The sequence below is a fragment of the Chlorocebus sabaeus genome, chromosome 16, assembly GCF_047675955.1.
Source record: "Chlorocebus sabaeus isolate Y175 chromosome 16, mChlSab1.0.hap1, whole genome shotgun sequence".
NCBI lineage: Eukaryota > Metazoa > Chordata > Mammalia > Primates > Cercopithecidae > Chlorocebus > Chlorocebus sabaeus.
This window is the reverse complement of record NC_132919.1, coordinates 20861231-20889207: the sequence shown is the minus strand read 5'-3', so window position 1 is coordinate 20889207 and position 27977 is coordinate 20861231. Positions and strand designations below refer to the sequence as shown.

The 27977-nt window shown below is 46.4% G+C and overlaps 1 non-coding gene across 1 annotated transcript; it reads right to left on the bottom strand.

Annotated features, from left to right (window-relative positions):
• Positions 1-8223: 8223 nt before the first annotated feature.
• LOC119621884 (U6 spliceosomal RNA) lies at positions 8224-8330 on the bottom strand. Its single transcript, XR_005238498.2, has one exon. It is a non-coding gene; the product is annotated as a U6 spliceosomal RNA (small nuclear RNA).
• Between the last annotated feature and the right edge of the window lie 19647 nt (positions 8331-27977).

The following is a 27977-nucleotide window of genomic DNA, read 5'->3' as shown; positions in this document are numbered from 1 at the left end:
GGCAACTCGTAAGATATTATGTGGAACAACATTCTCTCCAACAACCTCTACTAGCAGTCTTTGTAAAGTTTGTCAATTAAATGGGTGTTTTTTTGTTTTTGTTTTCATTTTTTGAGACAGTCTCACCCTGTCACCCAAGCTATAGTGCTGTGTCGTGATCTTGGCTTACTGCAGTGTCTGCCTTCCAGGTTCAAGTGATTCTCTTGCCTTGGCCTCTGAAGCAGCTGGGACTACAGGTGCCCCCCACCACACCCAGCTAATTTTTATAATTTCAGTAAAGACGGGGTTTCATCATGTTGACCAGGTTGTTCTCAAACTCCTGACCTCAGATGGTCCACCCGTCTCAGCCTCCCAAAGTGCTGGGATTACAGTCATGAGCCACCGCACTTGACTGGATTTTCTTTTCATTTTTTTCCTTTTTTAAAATACATACTTTAAGTTCTGGAATAAATGTGTAGAACATGCAGGTTCGTTAGATAGGTACACATGTGTCATGGTGGTTTGCTGCAAAATGGGTGTAGGTTTTGCAGGTAATTGTTATATTATTAAAAGATAACAGAATACCTAGCTAAAAAAAATGCGAGGAGGCATTGATGGGCATATGTTTACCGAGTACATCTTGACTTCAGAATTAAAACTAATCCAATTTATGCCTCTGCAGTCCAATAAAATTTTTCCTTAAGAATCCAGAGATCAGACATTCATTTCAGCCACCACTCCAATATGGTTTTCCACCTACTCATTCCAACAAAGCTGCTCATATCAAAACATAAGTGTTTTCCATATTGTTAAATTATAAATTGAACCGCAACTCCTCGGCCTTTGTCTTAATTTACGTATCGGCAGCATTGCACACAGTTAATCTCCACCTCCTCTTCGTGAAACTTTTCTTGATAGAATTGCAGAACACTTAACCTACTTTCCCCCACCACGTTTTTGATAATTACCCCTAGTCCTTTTGTGTAGGTTTCATCTTTACTATTTTTTAAATGTTAGAGAACCATTAGCCTCAGGACTTTGACTTCTTATCTTTCTTATCTTTGCTTTCTTACTAATTTTTGTGTCATTCATTTCCTGATAGTTCATATTACACCTAAACTCTGGACACTACACCCAACACTCCCTGATTATCCACTTGAATGTCAGTTAGGAATCTCAAAATTACTATGTCTATATGGAGCCACTGGTACTCCCCAAACTTGCTCTTCCCCATTCTGTTTAATGGTAATTCCCATTTCATAGTTTCTCAGCTCAATATACTTAGTGTCCCCTTTTAATTCTGTCTCTGTAGCTCTGTCACTCTCTTTCTGTGTCTGATTCTCTCCCCACCTCCTCTCTCTCTTGCTCACTGTCACTTTTGCTCTCTCTCCCTGTTTCACACACACACAAACACACACAGACACACACACATATTTTCAGATCTGATGTGTATGGATTCCTGCCAGCTTTACCTTTAAAGTGTAGTAATTCCAGATGTTGTTTCCAAATTCACCTTCCCACCCCCACCACTTGGTAACTGTAGCGCTTCCCTTCCAGGGTCAAGGCTCTACTGCAGAGATTTCTTGGGGAAATAATGAGAACTATTATGCATTCTTAATTCAAGGATCCTTAAAATTACAGGATCGCCATATTTGATACTAATTTAAGCTACTGTCATTGCCCTTTTTTCAATCCAGTCTCCACGCAGCAACCACAGTATGCAAGTAGAAGTCTCAGTCGTATCTCCACACTCCTTCTTTAATGTCCCTACTCCATTGCTTCTTTTCTCCTTTATAAGAGTTTCAGCTTAATGAAGCCGGGCAACTTTACATATTTTCCCACGAGCTGGAGATCACTTGATGTAAGGTAAATGATTAGTAAATATTTTCAAATAACAGAATCGATGAATAATAGCTTTGTTTGAAAGTACATTTGCTTATAAAAATCAAGAAAATAGATTGGTCAAGAGAATTCTGCTTGTTTTGATTTTGTTATCACTCGATTAGATTAGCTGTGTTAGTATAAATGTCAGTGTGGAAAGCTATAAGCATTTCCAAGACTTTAAAAGGAAAGGCATGAAGTTTAAATATCTGCTCCTTTTATTCGCGCCACCAAAAAACACAACTTTTTAAATATATTTTATATACGTATAAAATATAAATTAATTTTTCTCTCTTTATCCCTGAATACTTTTTAAAGTTATTCATGTCCTCATTATTTTTTAATCCACTTCAATAACATTTTAAAATATATTTTCAACTTCATTAAGAATATCTTTGTGTTCCACTGAATAGCTTGCCAAATAATAAAACATTAGTAGTATAATTTCCTCATAAACATTATTTAATTTGTTTGGTTAAACATAGATTTCCTACTCTCAAGTCATAATTTCATTCAAGTATATTATATCCTACTTGACCTTTGTGAGGTTTTCATACCCTGTATTTGTCATTGAAATTGGTTTTTGCTATTTGAACCACAAGTTTATAATTGTATTGTTGGTTAGACTGGTCTGTAGAATCCTTTGTTTTGATTCTGTGGTTTATTCATTAGAGAGTAGCTGTGCTACTGTAAATTTTGAGGTCAAAAGCTTAAAGCATTTTATATGTTTTAAAACAAAGTGCATGGCATTTAAATACCTATTCCTTAAAATTTGGAAGAAAGGTTAACACCATACAAACCCAGAGCCTGTATTTTCAGATTAGTAGCATGTAGACATTTTCAATTTCTTCTAAAGTTGGAAAAAATAAACATTTTGTATTCATAGAATTCTTGATAACAGAAGGTAAATACTTAACTTTCACTTAAAAGAAATTTGGTTACATCGGAAGGAAATTTGGCTAATATAAGTTAGATACATTTCTAATTAAAACAATAATTTAAGATAAATGATGCTCAAAGAACAGTGGTCATTACATTTATTCCAGTGAGAGGAAGTTTATCCTGATCTGGCTGTAATAACGTAGTAGGCAGAACTGCTGGCGTGGATACGCAAGCAAGGAAGAGAAGTTAGTGTCTCAAGGGGTCACACTAAGATGGAAAGGGGTCAGGGCCCAGACTTGATGTCACCTGGACTCGACCACCATGTCTCAGAAGAAGAAATGATCTTCCCCTCCTGGTGTTGAGCCAAATCAGGAGCTTGGCAGTGCTGCACACAGGATAGTCCTTGCTGGAGACACGTGGAGACATGTTTGACAAGTTGCTGAGGTGCCTGACCGGGCCAGGCCCTTGTCATGAAATGAGTTTGCAACCTGAGGAAGCCTTTTTATTGGAAACCTGACAGGGATCCAATTTCCCCTTTGCCTTAACCTCACAGGAGCACAGTAGACAGGGAGGGGGTCATCCAGGTGGCTGCTCCTGCTTGGACCCCACTTCCCAGACCATTCCAGGCAGGGAGAGCCACTGAGCCGACTCCATGGGCTGCCCACATGGGGTCTGGACCCAGCCACCCTCCTGTGCCTGACAGGTAGCCCCTGGGCCATGACAGGACCCATTGTGTGGTGATCAGTGGCCCACCGCCTGCCCTTGTGGCAGGTGCAGTTCACAGGTGCTGCCCCAGGCCTGGCACAGTGGCCTTCCCAGCCTGGCACAGGAGACTAGGCACGAATGATCCTTTCCTGTGCCCATTCAGGCCATGTGAGTTTGGACACTCACTACAGAACTCCCTCCAGGCCCCTTGTCAACTGAATTGTGTGTGACTTGCTTAGTCCTCATGCCCAGGGTCAGGGGAGGGGTGCAGAGTCTGCACCCTAAATCCCCTAAGGCCTGAAGGCAGTCTCCCAGATGACCGCTGTCCTCTCCAGTGACATGGGCCTCCCACATGGCCTCAGCTCTCTCAGGTGACATCCTTCCATGGTGACTCTGGCTCTTGCAGGAGGTGGGCTACCACAGGGACATGAGCTGTCTAACTGCCATCCTTCTCCTCTGTATCTGCCGGATGAAGACACCTTCTGGGCACTGGATCAGCTGCTGGCCAAGGAGAGGCACTCCCTGCGGGGTAGGTGGTCAGCTGCCCCCAGGGCCTCACACAGTCAGGCCATGGGACAGCCACCCTGGCTGGGCAATCCTGACTTCCAGGCAAGGCACCTTCCTTGTATCCCAGCTTGTTAGGAGCCTTCAGGACATCCCTGCTGAGGGTCCACAGGAGCCCAGAGTTGAACAGGGACACTCACTTCAAGGCAGACACCTTTCATCCCCAACAGCAAAGGGCACTGCGGCCACCCCCTGGCCACCCCGTGTGTCCCAGAGCCATAGGTCTCCAGCACTGACTTCATACAGGTGATTGTCACTTCCCCAAGAGTCCTCCTACCTTCCAGCTGGCCACACAGCCACACACCCAGCTGTCCTCCCAGCCCATATATGGGCCAATGAAGTTGAGATGGCAGTGTCTGCCCATCCCATGTCCCCCAGCCCCACCCCAAGTCCAGAAGATGACCACGTAGCCCCCCTGGCACCCACCCCGTTCCCTCCACTGGCCACTGCCTGCCTCTGCCCTGCCTCACAGCCTCAAAAGCAGGCCTGCCCTCCTGGCACCTCTACCCAGGATGCTGCCGTGCAGTGCCTCCAGCTAGGGCCCACTTCCCTAGAGCTGAGGCCACATGGTAGGGTCGCCTGATGGAAGGGAGGAAGGCCTCAGGGTCTGGGGTCCCCTGCCACTGCCCAGTCCTTCCAGCTAACGGCTCCACACCTTGGGAGTGGGCTCGATGCATGATGGGTCGGGGGCTTCTCAGTATTCTACAGCCCCAATACTGCCCAGCTCCAGAGGCTCCTATCCCACCAGGAGCAGGTATTACACAAATCCTTTCCAAAGATCATGCGGCACCTGCTGAGTGGATGACACCCTCACCTCTTTCCCAGAGGCCCAGGGTCCCATGGGGCAGGGAAACAGGGGAAGATGGAGCTCCTCAAGGGGCTGACAAGAGGCTGAGTCCCAGCCAGGGCCTCAGTCAAGATGGGGATTCTCCATGGGTTTGGAGTTGGGTTTTCTTTACCTGCCCTGGAGGAGGAGGCAGAGGTCCTGGGACGGGGGCTGAGCTCCAGCTGAGCAGGGTTAAGGGAAGTGTGTACAACAGGCATCTGTGCATGGGGAAGATGTTGGGGAAGCACTGGCCACTGCCCAGTGTTCTGCCCCAGGAGAGCTCAGGGAGCCCTGAGCACCTATGCTCCTCCCTTCAGGACCAGGAAAGACCACGCATTGAGGTTTGCTGAGTTGGCTCCTCTGGTGTTTCACTGATGGGGTAAGGAGGCACAGGGAGACCCCAGTCCAGGGACCCTCCTGTCCCACAGTTCCCAGCTCCCCCAAGAAGACCTGGCTCACCCCCAGCCCACAGGAAGCACAGGGAGGCTTCTGCATGGCACAGAAGCCAGGCCCACCCCAAGAAGGGGCATCCCACGGCAGAGGCCAGGCCTCAGGCCCACTGCTATTTTCACATTATTCATTTTATAAAGTGATATGGTTTGACTGTGTTACCACCCAAATCTCATCTTGAACTGTAATTTCCATAATCCTCATGTCATGGGAGGGACCCAGTGAAAGGTAACTGAATCATGGGGAAGTTTCCCCCATGCTGTTCTCATGATAGCGTGTTCTCATGAGATCTGATGGTTTTAAAAGCATCTGGCATTTCCCTTGCTTGAATGCCCCATTTACCCTGATGTGATTATTACACATTGCATGCCTGTGTCAAAATATCGCATGTGCCCCATAAATGTATACGCCTACTATGTACCCATAGAAATTAAAAATAAAAATAAATTTAAAATAAAAAGTGTGAGTTTTTAAAGATGAGGTTTGCTCTCCAGTGCTGGTACCTGCCAGGTGTGACCTTCATGTCGTCTTTCCACAAGGTCCAGGTTCCCATCTGCAGAGGCCGACAGTTTCCAGAGTGACCTTCCTCAGAAAACAGGATCTTGGAGGAGACAGTCAGAGGAGAGGGCCTTATCCTCCCCACTGCACAGCCCCTCGTGGGGATTGGAAAGTGAGGGTCTTTGACCACAAGTTGGCAGTCACCCTAAACTGTGGTGTGGGAGGAAGCATAGGGAATATAGGCTAGTGCTGGGACAGTATTTCCTGATCCTGACTTGGAGAAGGTGTTAAAATCCTGACATTCCTGACTTCTCCTTTGTGGGAGCCCCTGCCCTGCAGCTCTCACAGGGTTGTTGGGAGGGTCACCTGTGGTGATGGGTTTGGAAGTGCTTTGTGAATGACACAGTGGGCCTTCTTATTCCTGTCACTGGCCTTTTGACCTTGAATACTAATTGCCTGTGGATCTCTAGGTCTCAAGGTCTAATCCTGGAAGGGTACAAGGTGTCTCTAGTGGAACATTCTATACCTCCTGGGAGGTCCCTCACTTCCACCTTCACCCGACATAGCCCCTGCTCCTATTCCCTCAGCCTGGAGAACTTGCCCCAGGAGCACAGGGTGGTACTGGACTGACCTCTTTAGAAAGGGTAATTATATCCTCATTTCAGCTCTCCCTCTTCCCTAGCTTGCCACATAGAATTCCAGGGATCCATGCAGCATATGTGCTGGAAATGAGAGGGAGAACTTCTAGGGCAGGGATCTGCCCTGGGTGGGGACAGAGAAGTATCTTGGAGTCTGGGTGTCAGGAGTGTGAGCCCAGCCCAGCTGTTCAGCCCCTGTCCCCATGCTGCTCAGTGCATGATATTTCCTGCATAAGCTTCCTTTAGAGGGAAACTTCCAGAGTGACTGCAATAAGGTCTATGCTGTTGGGGGTGACAGAGCAGCCCTGTAGGCCCTCTGCTCTTACACTGGCAGGAGGTGGCCAAACAGAAGCAGGCAGAGGAAGCTTCTCCAAGCAGGCTTGGAAAGAAATTTCCACATATCATTCATGTTACTCTTGCCACTAGAAGAATAATTTTTACAGTGGAGTGGAAGAAAATGACTACACTGTGGGAGAGAATGGATCCATCCAGAAGAGCAAGGCGGGATGGGGAAATGTGCCCATTGCCAGAATTTTGTGTCTTTTAAGACACTTTCCAGAATTCTACTATTGAAGGATGCCCCTTTTGACAGTCAGTTACTGAGGAAGCAGTGGGACATTTTCAAAGCCTTTCATATTAAAACACACACACTCACACACACACACACACACACACACACACACAAGACAATGCTGTGGGTCTGTGTGCAGGGACCACGAAGAGCACAGCTGCCACTGTTCTGTGCCACAGATGCTACAGGAAGTGCCTTAACACACAGATGTGCTTCATGCAACCAGCTGAGGAACATCTCTAAAGCATTTTACAGTCAAGACAATTCAGTGTCAAGGAGGTTGAATGTGTTATCCAGGATCACACATATGCCCTGACGGAATCGGGGTTCAATACAGAATTATGTATAATGAATTATAGGGGTGTATTTTCAACAAGAGTAAAACTCCATCTCAAAAAAAACACAAAAAACAAAAAACAAAAAACTTCTACCTTCCGGCCGGGTGCAGTGGCTCATGCCTGTAATCTCAGCATTTTGGGAGGCCAAGTCAGGTGGACCACTCGAGGTCAGGAATTCAAGATGAGCCCGGCCAACATAGGGAAATCCTGCCTCTACTAAAGCTACAAAAATTAGCTTGGCGTGGTGGTGGATGCCTGTGATCCCAGCTACTGGGGAGGATGAGGTAGGAGAATTGCTTGAACCCGGGAGGTGGAGGTTTCAGCGAGCTGAGATCACGCCACTGCACTCCAGCCTGGGCAACACAGTGATCTCAAAACAAAACAAACAAACAAAAAAACTTCTACCTTCCAATCCCCAAATTTGTTGGGGGACCCAACAAAACAAACTCCCCCGCAACCCAAGCCACCATAATAACATGTGTCTGCTGATGCTCTTTAAACTTATACTGGGGTCATCTTTTGTTGCTGTTCAAAATGTTTTTTCACCTCAGTTGATTCAGATGTTCTAATTCTTCTCAAGGGATTTGTTCCTTTTTGATCTTCAGTGTCACTGTGCCTCTCAAGAATTTAAATGAGTCTACTGAGGTTTCCATTTTCTGGCTTTTTCAAGCCCCTCATTGCTTATTCCTTGGTATCTGGAAAGCATTTTGTTTCACAGAAGGTGTTCAAAGACTCAGGAACTCAAAGGTGAAAATGTACATTTGGAACAGAATTAGAAACAAAGATTTACTAGAGACATATACTGCCTCCATAGCTCAGGAGACCCAATATTGATTGTTAAGATGTGAATTCTCCTGAAATTAATCTACAGATTTAACATAATCCTTTTCTTTTTAACTGGAACCCTTCATGAATTTGTATGCCATCCTTGCAATGGGGCCACATTAATTTTCTCTGTATCATTTGAATTTTAGTATATGTGCTGCCAAAGGAAGCACTAACACAATCCTAATAAAAACCTAAGCAGATTTTTTTTTTTTAGAAATGGACAAGTTGATTCTAAAGTTTACATGGAAAAAGCAAAAGACAAATAATAACCAAATAAAAAGAAACAAACTTGAAGGACTCAGAATATCTGATTTCTATACAGCTACAGTAATGAAAATACTTAGTATTGGTGAAAGCATAGGTGTATCTATGAAGAAAAAAGAAGTCTAGAAATACACCCACACATGTGGTCAATTGCTATTTGATAAAAAGCCAGAGTTATCCAATGGAGAAAGGACAGTCTTTTCAATAAGGGAGCTCCTGAAGAATTGGTCATCCATATGCAAAAAAATAATAATCAACCTCTGGCCAGGAGTGGTAGCTCATGCCTGTAATCTCAGCACTTTAGGGGGCCGGGGCAGGAGGTCAGGAGTTCAAGACTAGCCTAGCCAACATGGTCAAATCCCATCCCTACTAAAAAAAAAAAAAAAATTCGCCAGGTGTGTTGGCACACACCTGTACTCCCAGCTATCCAGGAGGCTTAGGCAGGAGAATTGCTTCAACCCAGAGGCAGAGGTTGCAGTGAGCTGAGATCACACCACTGCACTCCAGCCTGGGTGACAGAGCAAGACTCCGTCTTAAACAATAATAATAATAATAATAAAAGCCTCAATCCATAACTTGCACCACATAAAAAAATTAACATGAAATGCATCATATATTTAAATGTTAAATCTCAAAGTAGGGGTGGATGCGGTGCCTCACGCCTGTAATCCCAGCACTCTGGGAGGCTGAAGTGGGAGGATCACTTGAGCCCAGGAGTTCGAAAGCAGCCTGGGAAATGTGGTGAAACCCTGTCACTACTAAAAATACAAAAATTAGGGCCAGGTGCAGTGGCTCACACCTAGAATCCCAGCACTTTGGAAGGCCAAGGCAGGTGGATCACCTGAGGTTAGGAGTTCGAGACCAGGTTGGCCAAGATGATGAAACCCCGTCTCTACTAAAAATACAAAAATTAGCCAGGCGTAGTAGCATGCACCTGTAATCCCAGCTACTTAGGAGGCTGAGACAGGAGAATCACTTGAATCCAGGAGGTGGAGGTTGCAGTGAGCCAAGATCTTGCCATTGCACTCCAGCCTGGGCAACAAGAGTGAAACTTCTTCTCAAAAATAAATAAATAAATAAATAAATAAATAAATAAATAAACAAACAAACAAAAATTAGCCAGATGTTGTGATGCACACCTGTAGTCCCAGCTAGTTGGGGGTGCTGAGGCAGGAGGATCACCTGAGCCTTGGGAGGTTGAGGCTGTAGTGAGCCGTGATCACACCACTGAACTTCAGCCTGGGTGACAGAGCGAGACTCTGCCTTGAAGAAAAATAAAATAAAATGTTTATTCTTCAAAAGACACTAGTAAGAAATTAAAAAGACAAACTTGCTAGGCACTATGGCTAACACCTATAATCCCAGCACTCTGAGAGGCCAAGGAAGGTGGATCACTTGAGGTCAGGAATTTGAGACCAGCCTGGCCAACATGTCAAAGCCCTATCTCTACTAAATATACAAAAATTAGCCAGGCTTGGTGGTACACACCTGTAGTCTCAGCTACTTGGAAGGCTGAGGCAGGAGAATCGATGGAAAGCGGGAGGTGGAGGTTGCAGTGAGGCGAGATCCTACTACTGCACTCCAGCCTGGGTGACAGAGTGAGACTCCATCTCAAAAATAAATAAATAAATAAATAAATAAATAAATCATTAAAAATAAAAAGACAAGCCATAGTCTGGGAAAAAAAAATTTGCAAAACACATATCTGACAAAGGACTTATATCTAAAATATATGAAGAATTCCTACAATTTAATAAGGAAACAAAACTTTTTTCATAGACAAAACATTTTGACAGACACTTATTAAAAAAGATACAGGCTAGGCATGGTGGCTCATGCGTATAATCCCAGCGCTTTGGGAGATCGAGTGCAGTGGATCACCTGAGGTCAGGAGTTCAAGACCAACCTGGCCAACATGGTGAAACCCCATCTCTACTAAAAATACAAAAATTTATTGGGCGTAGTGGCAGGCACCTGAAATCCCAGCTACTCAGGGGGCTGAAGGAAGAGGATCACCTGAACCCATGAGGTGGAGGGTGCAGTGAGCTGAGATCATGCCATTGCACTCCAGCCTGGATGACATGGGTGACACTCTATCTCAAAAAAAAAAAAAAAAAGAAGACCCAGACATGGCAAATAAGCACACGAATCATTAGGGAAATACAAGTTAAAGTCACAATGAACTACCACTATCCAACTATTATTAGTCCAGCCAAAAATAATAAAATAGGCCAGGCACAGTGGCTCACACCTGTAATCCCAGCACTTTGGGAGGCTGAGGTGGTTGGATCATCTGAGGTCAGGAGTTCAAGATCAGCTTGGTCAACATGGTGAAGCTCTGTCTCTATTAAATATACAAAAAATTAGCTGGGCATGATGATGGGCACCTGTAATCCCAACTACTCCAGAGGCTAAGGTAGGAAAATCTCTTGAACCTAGAAAGCAGAGGTTGCAGTGAGCGGAGGTCGCTCCATTGCACTCCAGCCTGGGCAACAAGAGTAAAATTCCATCTCAAAAATAATAATAATAATAATAATTATAACATACTGATAATATGATAATATTAAATGCTGAACCGGAATTCTCATACATTGATGACACGATTGCAAAGTGGTAGGATCATTTTGAAAAGCAGACCTCCAATTCACACCTGGGTATTCACCCAAGAGAAATGAAAACATGTCCACAGACCTGTTGATGAATGTTATTAGACTTCTATTCATAATCACCAAAATCTCAGCCAGGCACAGTGTCTCACAGCTATAATCCCAGTACTTTGGGAGGCCAAGGCGGGAGGATTGCTTGAGACCAGGAGTTCGAGACCAGCCTGGGGAACATAGTGAGACCCTATCACTACAAAAAAGAAAAATAGCCAGTGTGGGGGCCCATGCCTACAGTCCCAGCTATTCAGGAGGCTGAGGCGGGAGGATGGTTTGAGTCCAGGAGTTTGAGGCTGCAGTGAGCTGTGACTGCATCACTTCACTCCAGCATGGGTGACAAAGTGAGACTCTGTTTCAAAAAATTCAAATATAAAAATATAGTTTATAAGTAATTACCATTATATAGTACCAGTCAGCCATGTGTTGCCAGACCCTACTCCTCCCTTCCATCGAATGAATACAGGCACAGCTGATGGCTTTAGACTCGGGAGTGAAAGGCTCATTTGGTTTAGAAAGAATTCCACAAGGGAGCTCCTAATCCTTAATTAACTGCTAAAGAAATGGTATAGAGCCAGCCGGGTGCAGTGGCTCACACCTGTAATCCCAACACTTTGAGAGGCCAAGGCAGGTGGATCACGAGGTCAGGAGTTCAAGACCAGCCTGGCCAATATGGTGCACTCCCGTCTCTACTAAAAATACAAAAAATTAGCCAGGTGTGGTGGCGGGCGCCTGTAATCCCAGCTATTAGGGAGGCTGAGGCAGAGAACTGCTTGAACCTGGGAGGCGGAGGTTGCAGTGAGCCAAGATCGTGCCACTGGACTCCAGCCTGGGTGACAGAGCAAGACTCCATCTCAAAAAAGAAAAAAGAAAGAAACAAAGAAATGGAACAGAGCCATGGAGAGGCACCTCGTTTCAACAAGAAAAGGCATCACCTTGCATACCTTTTCCTCAAAAGATATATTAAAAGAAAAAACAATCATCACAAAAAAAGCTTAATATTGCAAATGACCTTGACAAGCAGTATCTGTCTCCTCATCTATTAAAAGCTAGCTGTTCTAGAAATTTCTCTACATTGCAAAAGCTTAACGTGACTTTCTACTAGCATAGAATTTAGATAAACTTCCAGGGTGGCCTCTGAAAGCCCTCTGATCTATGAAACCTATGAACCTAAGGGATGTCCAAACTCTGCCCCTTCCTGAAACCTCCACTGTGGGGTTGAGGGTCAGGGGAATAACAGCTTCAAACAGGGCATTTCTGCATCCCAATGCCACAACCTTGGAGCAAGGCAAGCATGGTGGCTGCAATTTATAAGGGGACGACTGCTCAGCCTCAGGTCACATGGTTAATACTCTTCAGATGGCCCAGACTCCATGTCTAGTGTTCTTTCCATGATCCTCCAACACACACCTCCCTGGGTGCGGGATGTGGGTAGTTTTTACTGTGATCTCTGTCCACTCCACAGCGGGGCTCTGAGACATGGCTCTCTGTCAGGTGGGCCCTGGGCTCATGGGACAAGTTGATCAGCTCCTCCCACAGGAAGATATTCCGAAGGGACCCAGAGCTTCCCAAGAACGCCTCCAAAATCTACCTACAAGGAGCTCTGCAAAAATGGGCTTTGCTGGTAGAATGAGATCAGAGCATTCAGATTATTCTCTTGCCTCTTGGATGGAGACCATCAGCATACCAAGGTCTCCCAAAGCCTTTGCACTCATGAAACCTGTTTAAATGTGGTTTCTAAACACACTCAACTAGGAAACTCTCTTTCATGTAATCCCTACTTATATCCTACAGAACTAGCGTTTCTGCACCCTAGAACAATGCTATTAACTTCCTTGCACTTAGACGTTGATTTTTTAATGACTTAAGAAAACTTGTTTCCAAGAAAAAATAATACATGTAATATGCTAACATTTATGTAAAAACGGAGGCAGATATGTCTATCCATATTATTTGTAGATTTATAAACTATCTATGGAAGGATTGGAAAACTGGCCACTGCAGCTATTTCCAAAGAAAATCAGTCAGTGGCTGGGATAGGGAAATGAGAGACTTTTTCCTGTATATCCTTTCATACTATGGGAATGTGTCACAGGAGCAACCCATCAAGCGAAACTCCAATTAAAATAAAAGGTACTAAAAGTAACATATATTTAAAAATCAAAAACAGGCTGGGCGCGGTGGCTCAAGCCTGTAATCCCAGCTGTTTGGGAGGCCGAGGCAGGTGGATCATGAGGCCAGGAGTTCAAGACCAGCCTGATCAACATGGTGAAACCCCATCTCTACTAAAAATACAAAAATGAGTCTCAAAAAAAAAAAATACAAAAATGAGCTGGGCATGGTGTCAGGCAACTGTAGTCCCAGCTACTCAGGAGGCTGAGGTAGGAGAATTGCTTGAACTCTGGTGGCAGAGGTTGCAGTGAGCCAGGATCGCACCACTGCACTCCAGCCTGGGCAACAGAGGGAGACTGTCTCAAAACAAACAAACAAACAACAACAACAACAAAAAAAAGCAAAAAGCAGAAACATTTACAAGTGCTTGTGCACACGTAAACACACCCCCCACAGCCATATTCCACACCAGAGATAAAATAACCACTGTTGGCCAGGCACGTGGCTCAGGCCCATAATCCCAGCACTTTGGGAGGCCAAGGCAGCAGATCACCTGAACTCAGGAGTTCAAGATAAGCCAGGGCAACATGGCAAAACCCTATCTCTCCTAGAAATACAAAAAATTAGCCAGGCGTGGTGGCTCACAACTGTAATCCCAGCTACTTGGGAGGCTGAAGCATGAGAATCGCTTGAAGCAGGAAGGTGGAGTTTGCAGTCAGCCAAGATCACACTAGTGCACTCCAGCCTGGGTGATAGAATGAGACTCTGTCTCAAAAAAAGAAACAAAAATAAATCAATCAATTAATTAATAAAACAAAATAACCACTGTTAATATTTGGTGCTTGGGCCGGGAGCAGTAGCTCATGCCTGTAATCCCAGCACTTGAGCCCAGCCTGGGCAACATGGTGAAACCTCATCTCTACCAAAAAAGAACAAAAACAAAAAACAAAAAACAAAAATTAGCCAGGCTCATAACCCAGTCTCGAAATAAATAAATAGATAAAAATTTAAAAATAAAGTGAAATAAAATAAATATTTGGTGCTTGTACTTAGTCCCATTTCTCTATTTTTGCTTTTGCTGCCTATGCTTTAGGTGTCATATCTAAAAAAATCGTGTCAAATCTATGCCATTAAGCTTTTCCCCCTGTTTTCTAGGAGTCTTAGTGTCCAGTCTTATATTTAACTCATTTTGGGTTGGTCGTTGTGGATGGTGTAAGAAAAGGATACAATTTCATTCTTTTGCATGTGGAGATTGTTTTCCCAGGGCCATATGTTGAAGAGACCCTCTGTCCCCATTGTGTGTTCTCCCCATTGTGTGTTCTCAGCACCCTCAGGGAAGATCAGTTGACTGTATATGTGTGGGTTTATTTCTGGTATCTTTATTCTGTTCCATTGCTGTATGTATCTGTATTTATGCTGGTAACATATGTTTTAATTACTATACTTTTGTAATACATTTTGTTTTTTTGTTTTGCTTGTGTGTGTGTGCTTTTTTGTTTTTTGAGATGGAGTCTCACTCTGTGTAGTGGTGCAGTCTCAGCTCACTGAAACCTCTGCCTCCTGGGTTCAAGTGATTCTCCTGCCTCAGCCTCCAAAGTAGCTGGGATTACAGGTGCCCACCACCACGCCCGGCTAATTTTTGTATTTTTAGTAGAAATGGGGTTTTGTCATGTTGGCCAGGCTGATCTCAAACTCCTGACCTTAGGTAATCCACCCGCCTTGGCCTGCCAAAGTGCTGGGATTATAGGCATGAGGCACCACACCCAGGCTGTAACGTATTTTGAAATCAGGAAGTGTGATGCTTCAAGCTTTGTTTTTTACTGTTGTTTTTTTCAGGCAGCCCCCAAGCCAGAGAGACTCCCAGCTGTGTTTTTCTTTCTCAAAGTCATTTCTGGCAGAGGCCAAAGTGGGAGGATTGCTTGAGCCCAGGGGTTCAAGAACAGCTTTGGTAAAAGAGCAAGACCCTGTCTCTACGAAAAAATTAAAAATGAGCCAGGTGTGGTGGCATGCACCTCTGGTTCCAGATGCTTGTGAGGCTGAGGTGGGAGAATCGCTAGAGCCCAGGACATCAAGGCTGCAGTGAGCTGTGATTACACTGTTGTACTCTAGCCTATGTGACACAGCAAGACCCTGTCTCAAATAATAATAATTGTTTTGGCTATTTTGGGATCCTTTGTGAGTCCATACGAATTTTAGAATTGTTTTTCCTATTCGTGTAAAATAGCTGTTGAGATTTTGATAGGGATTGCATTGAATCTGTAGTTCACTTTGGGGAGTATGAACATTTACAAAATACTAACTCTCCCAATCCATGGATATGCGATGAAATTACTTCAACACAATAAAGGTCATATGTGAAAAGCCCACAGCTAACATCATACTCAACAGTGAAAAACTGAACACTTTTCCTCTAAGACTGGGAAGAAAACACAGATGCCCGCTCTTGCCACTTCTTTTCAACACAGTACTGGAAGTCCTACCCAGAGGAATCAGGCAAGAAAAACAAATAAAAGACATCCAGATCAGAAAAGAGGTAAACCAGATCATCTCTGTTTGCAGATCACACGATCTTACATAGGAAATCCTAAAGACGCCACACACAAAAATTGTTAGAACTAATACATTCTGTAAAGTTACAGAACACACAATGAACATAAAATTGGTCGCATTTCTATACATTAACAATAAACTATCCACAAAGGAAATTAAGAAAACAATCCTAGCTCATGCCTGTAATCGCATCACTTTAGGAGGCCGAGGCGGGAGGATCGCTTGAGCCCAGTTCAACACTGGCCTAGGCAACATGGTGAAACACCATCTCTATTAAAAATACAAAAATTAGTCGGGTGTGGTAGCGCCTGCCTGTAGTCCCAGCTACTGGAGAGGCTGAGATGGGAGGATCACTTAAGCCTGGGAGGTCGAGGCTGCAGGGAGCCATGATAACATCACTGCACTCCAGCCTGGGTGACAGAGCCCGACCCTATCTCAAAAAAGGAAAAAGGAAACAAAATGAAAACAATCCCATTAACAACATCACCAAAGAGAATAAAATACTTAGGAATAAACTTAACTAAGGAGGTAAAAGACAGGCATGCTGAAAACTATAAACACTGATGAAAGAAATTAAAGAAGGCACAAATAGATGTAAAGATGTGCTGGTGTTTGTACTGTGCACTTTTCAAATTGTTTGCACAGATGGTATCTTATTGAAGTCCGATGCCAAATCTGTGCAGTAGAAAGGGCAGGTGGAATACTCGCCAACACACGAGGCAACCAAGGCCCCAAGAGGACTTGATGAGAAGCTGGCAATTCAGCTGCTCAGTGACAAGGGGTCAGATCCTAGGTGTCCTGCATGGCTCTTGAGGTCTTTCTCAGATGTCAGATCTGCCACTGAACAAGCACCATGGGCACTCTGGTAGGCCCATGGGGGCTTACATCACCCTTCCAAGGGACCACAATTCCAGACAACCACTGATGAAAGATAATGCATACTTCGGGCTGGGAAGTATCTACCATGTATATCATGTAAACAGGATTATAAATATAATCACATACATGCACTTTATTGCATAATACTCTTCAGTGGCCTCAGGCTCAGATGCATGAGTAGAGTACTCAGGACCCATTCCACGTCAGCTCCTCTGCAGGTCCTTTGTGCCAATGTCCACCTCCCGCTCCATGCTCCACTGCACCCAGAAGCTTGTGGTTCCCCGTATGGGTCACACAACTGGGACACATGCCCTCCCTCTCAACTTAAAATATGCTTCTCACTATGCTAACATCTACTTATTCTGCATATCTTAGTTTAGGCATCACTTCCTCCAGGAAGTCTTCCTTGATTACACATACACATATGCATGGGATTCTTGATCTACTAGCCTTTTATTGTTCCCTGTAACTGTGTATCACTTATTCATCCATCTGGTCCCTAGACTATGAGCTTCTTGAGGTCAGGGCATGAGCCTTTTGCCCCTTTGTATGAAACAACCGTCAGGCTGGGCACAGGGCAAATGCTCAGTGCATACCTAACAAATGACTGCAAGCACAAGGGAAGCCCAGTATGGTGTGGCTGCTTCAACAACGGTGTAGCTTCAGATTCTTGGTGAAGGGGGAATGATATTAGAGAACCAAGATGTCTGGGCAGTACTAAGAGGAAGGTATACTTCCCCTATTTGTGGAAAATACCTTAAGCAACTTCGGTGTGAGCTTCTGTCTGTTCTTCCCAGGGCCTCCTGACACAGATGATCAGCAGGCTGACCCAGGAGAGGCCACGGCCAAGCTAGGTGGGAAGGTTTAGCCAGTCAACAAAGTGAGCAGGAAGCCATTCCCATCTAAAGAACTAGAAGCTCAGAGAAGTGAGAGGATAGGCTGGGAGGCTCCCAGCAACTTAGCAGCAGGGTTGGTTGCAAACTCAGGCATCAGAATCCCAGTACAGCCTCCTTCTCTGGCACCAGACACCCCTTGGGACCTGCGCTGAGGCACAGGACAACACATGGCTGTGGACGTGACTAGCACTAAGCAGGAAGGACAGGACAGAAGGACAGACAGAGGTCCTGAACATAAGTATATGCCAGGCAAGCAATGATCAGCATGGGCCTTAACAGAGACAGGTTTGTCTAGTGAACAAGAATCCAGAGACCCATTCTCTTCTCCCTCCATGCTGGAAGCTGCCTGGTGTTTGTTGTTTTCCTGATGCTGACTCTGAATCAGGCATGGGCTGAAGGCCCTCAGGTAACTTATCTTCAAAACAACCTGCAAAGGGGCTATTGTGTCCTCATTTGTACCCATGTAGACAATGGAGCTCAGAGGGATTAAGTCACTAGCTCAAGGACATACAGCTAATAAATGGCAGTGCCAAAAAATTGAACTCAAAAGTGGGGCGCAGTGGCTCATGCAAGTAATCCCAGCACTTTGGGAGGCTGAGACAGGCAGATCACAAGGTCAGGAGATTGAGACCATCCTGGATAACACAGTGAAACTCCATCCCTACTAAAAATACAAAAAATTAGCCAGGCGTGGTGGCACATGCCTGTAATCCCAGCTACTCAGGAGGCTGAGGCAGGAGAATCGCTTGAACCCAGGAGGCAGAGGTTGCAGTGAGCCAAGATCGCACCACTGTACTCCAGCCTGGGCGATAGAAGGAGACTCCAGGCAAAGAAAGAAAAATTGAACTCAAATTTTCTTCACTAACCACAGTGGTTCCGGGTCATCTGGAAACTTCAAGCTACAGTTTTCAGTGAATCTTCAAGTCTCAGTTTTGCTGCCTATAACTGAAGATAATTTTGCACTGGTGTTTTCCAGTAGGAATGTGCAAAAGGGGAAGGATATTAAAAAGGCCTAATGCATGATACAATGAGAAGGTAGGTGACTTATGTGTTAAAAAACAGGCCAGGCACGGTGGCTCATGGCTATAATCCCAGCACTTTAGGAAGCAGGGGCAGGAGGATCGCTTGAGCCCAAGAGTTTAAGACCAGTCCGGGCAACACAGGGAGACTCCATCTCTACAAAAAATAAAAATAAATTAGCCAAATGTGGTGGTGGGTGCCTGTAGTCCCAGCTACTCGGGAAGCTGAGGCAGGAGGATCACTTGAACCCTGGAGGTCAACGCTGCTATCATGCCACTTGCACTCTGGCCTGGGTGACACAGCAAGATATCCTATCTCAAAAAAAATTAATTAATTAATAAAATAATGAAACCCAAGGATTGGCTGCATGCAGTTGGCTCACATCTATCATCCTAGCACTTTGAGAGACCAAGGGAAGAGGATCACTTGAAGCCAGGAGTTCAAGACTAGTCTGGGAAAGGTAGCAAGATACCCATCTCTCCAAAAAAAAGAAACATTTTATCTGGGTGTGGTGGTGCACGCCTGTAGGCCCAGCTGCTCAGGAGACTGACACAGGAGGATCACTTTAGCCCAGGAGTTCAAGGCTGCAGTTAGCTATGATCACGCCATTGCTCTCCAGCCTGGATGACAGAGTGAAACCCTGTATCTAAAAAATAATAATAAAGCCAGCTGGGTGCAGTGGCTCATGCCTGTGATCCCAGCACTTGGGGAGACCAAGGTGGGCTGATCACGTGGGGTCAGGAGTTTGAGACCAGCGTGGCCAACATGGAGAAACCCCGTTTCTACTAAAAATACAAAAATTAGCTGGGCATGGTGGCAGATGCCTGTAATCACATCTACTCAGGAGGCTGAGGGAGGAGAATCGCTTGAACTCAGGAGGCGGAGGTTGCAGTGAGCCGAGATCATGCCACTGCACTCTGCCTGGGTGACAGAGTGAGACTCCATCTCAAAAAAAAAAGAAAGAAAAAAAAGAAAAAGAAAAAGAAAAAAAATTCAGAATAGTGGTTATCTCTGAGGATCAAAGCAGAGCTGACTGGGAAAGGGCAGGAGGGAACTTTCTGGGGTAATGGTAATGTTCTAATCCTGCTAGGAATGTGGGTGACACACATGTATGCATTTGAAAATTTTATCAAATAGTAAACTCAAGATGTGTGCATTTCCCTAAATACAAATTTCACCTACAAAATTCCATTAGCTACGAAGTGCTACAAGATGCCCTACTGCCATTCAAGGTAGGACTTCAGAAATCAGACAGAATAGGAATGAGACCACTCCCTTTCCTCACCATTTGTATACGCTCCACCACACCATTCCCCAAGTCACAGAACAAATAAGAACAGTGGTCCAGAGACTTGCCCAATTCTTGCAGCATCAGGCACCGTGTACCCGAGCACTGCTCTTCCTCTCCCAATCCAGATCCCAGGATAGAGTCAGAAACCAGTCAATATCTAGCATTAGTGCCAATACTACACTCTACACTCCTGGAGTACCTGCAATTTTGCCTCAATATCTGTGATTGGAAGGCCATGCTCAGGGGGGTTTGGGAAATAAGGTAGGAGGAGCACAAGGAGAGGTGGAAGATCCTCCCATCATTTCCCCTTTGGCCAACCTGATGTGCCTGATCGTCAGCACCTCCCAAAGCACAAAGAACTCCTGCCTAACTAAAGGCAGAACCTGCAGTACCCAGGAGTCACTCTGGGATGGAGAAGACTGTGAACCAGCCAACTTCCAGAACATGGCCTCCCTCTCAGCTATCTGCTCTTGAACTGGATGTGGGAGAAAGAGCCTGACTCAATTTCCCTTGAGCAGAGGCAAGTCTGAACGAAAGATGCATTGAAACACAGAAGCAGGCTGGACGCAGTGGCTCATGCCTGTAATCCCAGCACTTTGGGAGACCAAGGTGGATGAATCATCTGAGGTCGGGAATTCCAGACCAGCCTGACCAACATGGAGAAACCCCGTCTCTACAAAAATTACAAAAAAACTTAGCCAGGCATGGTGGCACATGCCTGTAGTCCCAGCCACTTGGGAGGCTGAGGCAGGAAAATCCCTTGAACCCGGGAGGTGGAAGTTGCACTGAGCTGAGATGGCCCCACTGCCCTCCAGCCTGGGTGACAGGGTGAGACTCCATCTCAAAACAAACAAACAAACAAAAAAACAGAAGTGGCTGGGTGAGGTGGCTCATGCCTGTAATCCCAGCACTTTGAGAGGCAGAGGCAGGAGGATTGCTTGAGCCCAGGAGTCTGAGACCAACCTGGACAACATAGTGAGCAGACCTGCCTCTACTGCAAAATTTCTTTTTAATTAGCCAGGCATGGTGGCGTGCACCTGTGGTCCCAGTTACACAAGAGGCTGAGGTAGGACGATCATTTGCACCCCGGAGGTCGAAGCTGCAGTGACCCATGATTGTATCACTACACTCCAGCCTGAGAGAGAGAGCAAGACTCTGCCCCAAAACAAAACAAAACAAAACACCCAGAGGCACCTAGAACAGTACCTGGCTCATGAATGAATTCACGAAGCGAGTATTTAAAAAGAGCCACCAGCACTTAGTGCTTTCTTTCTTTTTTTTTTTTTTTTAAGACAGTCTCACGCTGTTGCCCAGGCTGGAATGTAGTGGCACAATCTCCACTCACTGCAACCTCTGCCTCCTGGGTTCTCCTGCTTTAGCCTCCCAAGTAGATGGGATTATAGGCACATGCCACCATGCTGGGCTAATTTTTCTATTTTTAATAGAGACAGGGTTTCATCATGTTGGCCAGGCTGGCCTCAAACTCCTGACCTCAAGTGATCTGCCCGCCTCAGTCACCCAAAGTGCTGGGATTACAGGCAAGAGCCACCAGGCATGGCCTGGGGCATTTATATTCAGTGAGAAAAGATGAAAGGCTCTGCTGGGGGTGACAGGGTGGAGATACCCCAGCTATAAATTTCAGGAGAGGGGAACAAACTTGTCTGGCCAAGTGGCTGCCCACCATTAATCTGTCCTGTCCCATTAGGTGTATTCTCAGAATAGCAACAGATTCTTCCAAACAAATACAGGTGGCCCACCTCCCTGCAGTACCTCCTTCCCCAGTGGGTCAGCTGGTTAGGCAACAGTCTCCCTCCAGCTTCCAGAACTCACTCTTTCATTTGTTAATGTCACTGGCTAATGAAAAACAGAAAAGAAAACATTTGAGCCAGGTGCAGTGACTCACACTGGTAATCCCAGCACTTTGGGAGGCCGAAGCGGACCCAGCAGTTAGAGACCAGCCTGGGAATCAGAGAAAGACCTGATTTCCACTAAAAAAAAATAATAATGAAATAAAATAAAATAAAATAAAAATACAACATTCGAGGACTGGAGCACAAAGGCAGAGTTAACCCCTTGTTGATCAAGCTAAAGATCCAATGTCTCTCTTCTTGGAGAAATACTCTCTGCCTGGGAACTGTTTTTCTTACCAGAGGAAAGGTAAGGTAGAGAGTGAAGACGGAGAGAAAAGGCACAAAACTTGGAGAAAACATAAACTTCAGCATGACTTAAGTTCAGGTCTGCACCTGGGGTTCCCATCACTCCTGTCTACTTCGCTATGGTGCTGCCTCCTTGTACCTGATGGGTCCCAGGTCCATAAATCCAGAAGGACCCAAGGCAGCACAGCTGGACTTAAAAAGCTGACTGCCATCCCTCTCTCCCTGCATTTTCTGCCTGAGCTAGCCAGCAATGCTTCCTATACCCTAATGCTTTTATGCAGCAGAAAATCAGCCTTTAAAAAAAACATCTAGCCAGGCACAGTGGCTCATTCCTGTAATCCCAGCACTTTGGGAGGCTGAGGGGGGCAGATCACTGAGTCAGGAGTTCAAGACCAGCATGGCCAACACAGTGAAACCCCATCTCTACTAAAAATACAAAAAATTTAGCCAGGTGTGGTGGCAGGCACCTGTAATCCCAGTTACCAGGATGCTGAGGCAGGAGAATTGCATGAACCCAGGAGGTGAAGGTTGCAGTGAGCTGAGATCATGCCATTGCACTCCAGCCTGGGCAACAAGGGTGAAACACAATCTCAAAAATAAATAAATAGATAAACAAACAAACAAACATCTATAGCAAAGACATCAGATTGACTCTTTGTGTCCATTTCTAGCATTTTGTTCTTTCCCACAAAATAACAGTGAGAATGGAGCAACAACCTGCAATAGTCCACAACAGCTCTTTCCCTGCCCTTCTGGAAGCCAGTGCTACAAGACTCAAGAGAGCAAGCCGACCTAAACTTTCAATTCCTTTTTGGGAAAGCAGCTTCTCCTGCCTTTGCCACCCTCCAGGACTCTAAGGTAGCCCAAGAGCTGCCTCTTCTCCTTTGATATGAACCTAGGACCCCAAGTTAGACCAGAAATGGGCAATTAGCAACACTATTCAAAGTAAAAGCATCCCCTTTGTCCCCCATGTGTATCCATCACTCAGCATCAAATAAGATTTCTCCATTTTGCTCCTTAAAATGTCCAAATGGGTGGCTTTGTCCAAATCCAAGCTAAATGTTCAAATTCTTATCAGGACTAGTTAAAAACTTCAAAATCTGTCTTGCCATGGTCACAGCTTTAAAAAAGGAATACAAATAGTATAACTAACAAAAATCCCTGGGTGCAGTGGCTTACATCTGTAATCCCAGCACTTTGGGAGGCCAAGGCAGGCATATCACTTGAGGTCAGGATTTCGAGACCAGCCTGGCCAAAATGGTGAAACCCTGTCTCTACTAAAAATACAAAAGTTAGCCAGGTACGGTGGCGGGTGCCTATAATCCCAGCTACTCCAGAGGCTGTGGCAGGAGAAGCACTTGAACCCAGGAGGTGGAGGTTGCAGTGAGCCAAGATTGCACCATTGCACTCCAGCCTGAGCAACAAAGCGAGACTGTCAAAAAAAGAAAGAAAAAAAAAAAAAAAGAAAAAGAAAGAAAGAAAGAAAAGAAAAGAATTGAATTTAAAATAAAATCTAAAAACCTCAAAATCATTCCAGGAGACCCAAGTCAAGGGTGATGACCCAGGGTGATGTCCACTGTGTTGCACACCCCATAGAATACAGTGTCCACTGCATCCTGAGCTGTGCTATGAGGCGGCATTACCTACTGGGCAGAAGAGAATGGGAGCAACAGGTGACGTGTGCTGCATATTTCAGACGGCAGCAAACAGCACCAACACAGACACCAGCATTTACCACTGCTCACTGGGGCATTAGTGGTGGTCCATGACTTAGCACAAGCCCTCCTTATTTCACCTCCAGGCCTAGACTCCTCCGTCCTGCATCCCACTCCCTCTCTACAATATGCTCACCCTTTGAAAGGGAGGCCCTGAGAATGTAGCCACTAATTCAAGCCAGAAAAACTGAGGACATAGAAATGAAAAGAGTTTTTCATCAAGCCTGTCTGAAAGATCTCTTTGCTTGTGAGGATTTTGGCTTGGTTACTCGGCTCACTGCTCTCAGAGCCAGAAACCTATTTTCTTCACTCCTGCAAGTAAAAGGAAAGGAAATGTGTACATGTGGTTTTGCAGTGAGCTCAGTTTTGTGCTTACGAAAAATGGGGTTGGGGTGGAGAGGAGAGGGAACAGACAGCATGGACGTAGGTGAGAAGAGAAGGTTTAAAGCACTGGCGGCTGGGATGTGGTAATACCATCTCTGAATGGATGATACACAGTATTGGTAGCTCAGGTGCTTGCTTCTTGCTGTCCTATTTTCTAATCCTTGGAAATCAAACAAGTGCTTCTTTTTTCTTTTCTTTCTTCTTCTTCTTTTTTTTTTTTCTTTTTGAGATGGAGTTTCGCTCTTGTCACCCAGGCTGGAGTGCAATGGTGTGATCTCGGCACTGCAACCTCCACCTCCCAGATTCAAGCGATTCTCCTGCCTCAGTCTCCCAAGTAGCTGGGATTACAGGCGACTTCCACCACGCCCAGGCTAATTTTTATATTTTTAGTAGAGGCACGGTTTCATGACGTTAGCCAGGCTGGTCTTGAACTCCTGAAGGGTTTCCACACGTTAACCAGGCTGGTCTCGAACTCCTGAACTCAGGTGATCCACTGGCATCAGCCTCTCAAAGTGCTGGGATTACAGGCGAGAGCCACTGCACCCACCCAAACAAATGTTTATTATTTGTGGCTCCTTCTCCTCGGATGGAAGAGGATAATTTATGGACTAACACAGAGGAGTTCCTTGGTAAGAATGAAAATTAAGCGCTGAACAACTGGTGACTTGTCAACACACCATCAAACGGCCCTTGCAGCCTCACATAAATGCAGGCAAGAACCAGGCTGTTACAAGGAGCTGACATACCTGCCAGGGTTTAGTGCCCAGAGTCAGAGACCACTCACGGGTGCAGCGGTTCAGTTTCTCGAATGAGAAGCTATTTTATAAAGGCAAAAAGCTGCTGTTGTCTAACAAACAGCTAAGTCTGAAAAGCCTGGGGAGGTGGAATCCTGCCTTTTTTAGCTAAAGGGATGAGACGCTACTTGTTTGTTTTCCCCAAGAAGTTAACGACCCCAAAGCTGCTAGGTCTCGACCCAAGACCACCACATTGCAGGATGTGAAAACCAGAATGTTGTCCGCTGCGGATCTGTAGTTAAAAAAATAATAAATAAAAAGCAGCCAGATTTGGTAAACTCTGGCCATTCTCCTGGGGTACCCTTCCTAAGCGCCCCGGTGGAGCCTAGACAGTGGCCCCTAGCCCAAAGTCTCTCTCTGCACAGCATCACTTTTGTAAGTAGCAAGTTCCTTCTGTGCTTTAGGAGTTGCGGAACAGATGCAGCCCGGAGCCAGTCCTAGCAGCGACCAGGCACACCTTGGGGACTATAGCTGCAGTGTCCTAGCGGGAGGGAACGTCTCCGGGGTGCCTTGGCCCCCAGGACCGGCCGCCCGACCCCAGCCCCCGGGTCCTCAGAGCAGCGCCTAGCCTGTGTGGCAGAAGATGGGGCTGCGCTCGCCCTGCAGCGCGGAGCTCCGAGCTCACAGCTGGCGCGGGACGCCCCTCCCCTCCGGGCCCCGCACTCACCCACTACACTGATGCAGAAGCCGCGCGGCGGTCTCAGCGCCCGGCGCCGCCAGCCCTAGAAAGCCAGCCGCGCGTTCCAGAAGCAGCGCGTTCCAGGAGCAGCACGTTTTGGCGCGACGGAAGGCGCGGAACACTGCGCGCCCGCCCGGCTCCTGCGTGGCTCCCGCAGCCTTCTGCGCCTCCAGCCAGCGCAGCACTAGCGCCACCGAGCCAGGCACCAGCTGCACTGGTCGTGCCATGCTTTCGTGGGCGGCCTGGAGCCCGCAACCCAGGGCCTCCGCAAGTGCAGCGGCTGGGACGCGGGAGGATCAGCCGACTTCGCGTGGCGCTGGATGCAGGGGCAACGGAGCTCCAGGGGGCGGGGACGACTGAGCGTGGCTGGCCGGGGTGTGGTGGCCCCGCTTTGGCCTGCCCAGCGCTCTGGAAGGGTTTCCAGAGCCCAGCGTTTGGCTTAGTTCTCCACACCCAACCAGCAACTCTGCTACCTGGCAACGCCCTGGACTTCCAGCCGCCTCGAGGTCCCGAGCTACCCTTCCCCCAGGGGCGCACTCTGGGGCTTTTCCAAGTCCTGGGGCCGAAGCTCCTTGGAGAGCTTGGCTGGCTGCATCCATGCGCCCTGTGAACTACAGGGCCAGGAGTTCCCAGGGCCGGGAGACTCGCCTTCGACCTGGCTTTGGGGCCATTCCAAGTGAGAGGCCAGGAGGAACAGCCTGAGGTGTCAGCGGGGGCCGGGAGGGTGGGGGGGTAGGGGTGGGGGTTGAGCAGGAAACCTAGGTTTGAGTCTCAATTCTGCACCTAAGCTAGTTGTTTCAATTTTCGTATTTTGAGGTGGGGTCTTCCTGTGTTGCCCAGGCTGGAGTGCAGTGGCTATTCGCTGAGTTCTGGGCTCAAGCGATCGTCTCGCCTCAGCCTCCCGAGTTGGGACTACGGGCGCCGGCAACAGCTCCTGGCCTGCTCCTAACGTGTTCACGCAAGTTGTTTCCCTTCTCTGGCCCTCAGAAATGTCCCACCATAATAAACTGAGGACCCTTTCATCTATGACTTTCTGAAGTTCTAGGATCTGATCCCGCCCCGGAGATATCCCATACTCTTGAGTGCTGAGGAAAAGAGAATGGAGAGGTGCCACCCTGATTGGTGAGGCGCAGTGGTGATAGCGTAGGATTCTGCCCTGGGTTAGATGTGAACATTCTGAAAAGACGGACACTGTCCTGCCCCAGAAGCACCCAGGAGCAAAGGGAGAGCTTGTGATGTGTGGCGGCAGAATGTGACCCATGCCTCAAAGCAGTGAGGGCCAGTTCAGACTGAGGACCCAGACTGAGGCCCAGCGGGAGGACTCCTTGAGAAAAAAAAAATTTTTTGAAAACACAACAGCTAAAAGCTAAAAGAAGAGGAGGGGCCAGCGCAGTGGCTCACGCCTGTAATCCCAGCACTTTGGGAGGTCGAGGTGGGCGGATCATAAGGTCAGGAGTTCAAGACCAGCATGACCTACAAGGTGAAACTCCATCTCTACTAAAAATACAAAAATTACCGGGTGTGGTGGCATGCGCCTGTAATCCCAACTACTCAGGAGGCTGAGGCAGGAGAATTGTTTAAACCCGGGAGGCAGAGGTTGCAGTGAGCCAAGATCATGCCACTGCACTCCGGCCTGGGCGACAGAGCAAGACTCCCTCTCGGGAAAAAAAAAAAAAAAAAAAAAAAAGAGAGAGAGAAGAAGAAGAAAGAAAGAAGAAGAAAAAGAAGAAAGAAAAGAAAGAAGAAAGAAGGACACAGTACTCTGAGGGAATAGAGGTGCTTGGCAAAATCTAGGAGTCATTCCAGACTTCCCACTCCCTCGGCTCATCAGTCCTCAATAACAAGTGTAAAAATGGAGATAATTTATACCCTGCCCCCAGTAAACATGCAATAAATGATAGAAAATAACAATAACATTTATTGAACACTATATGCTGGGGGCATTAATTTCACGACTCTGTGTCTACTTTTTTTTTGAGACTGTGTCACCCATACTGTGTCACCCATGCTGGAGTGCAGTGGCAAGGCTCACTGCAGCCTGGTCCTACGGGCTCAAGTGTCCTCCCACCTCAGCCTCCGGAGTACCTGGGACCACAGGTGTGTGCCACCACACCCAGCTAATATTTGTATTTTTGGTAGAGAGGAGGTTTCACCATGTTGCAAAGGCTGGTCTCGAACTCCTGGGCTCAAGCGATCTGCCCACCTTGGCCTCCTAAAGTGTTGGGATTATAGGCATGAGCCACTGTGCCTGCCAACTCTGTGTTTACTATTAATATTATTATCCCTGGTTGTTTTGTTTTGTTTTTATAGATGAGGGCATTGCAGCTAGTTGGATTAAGAAGTGTTTTCCAGTCACAGGTGGTAAGAAAGGTACTCAGACAACTGCCAAGTAAGGCTTCCCTGTGACAAATAAGTCTGGC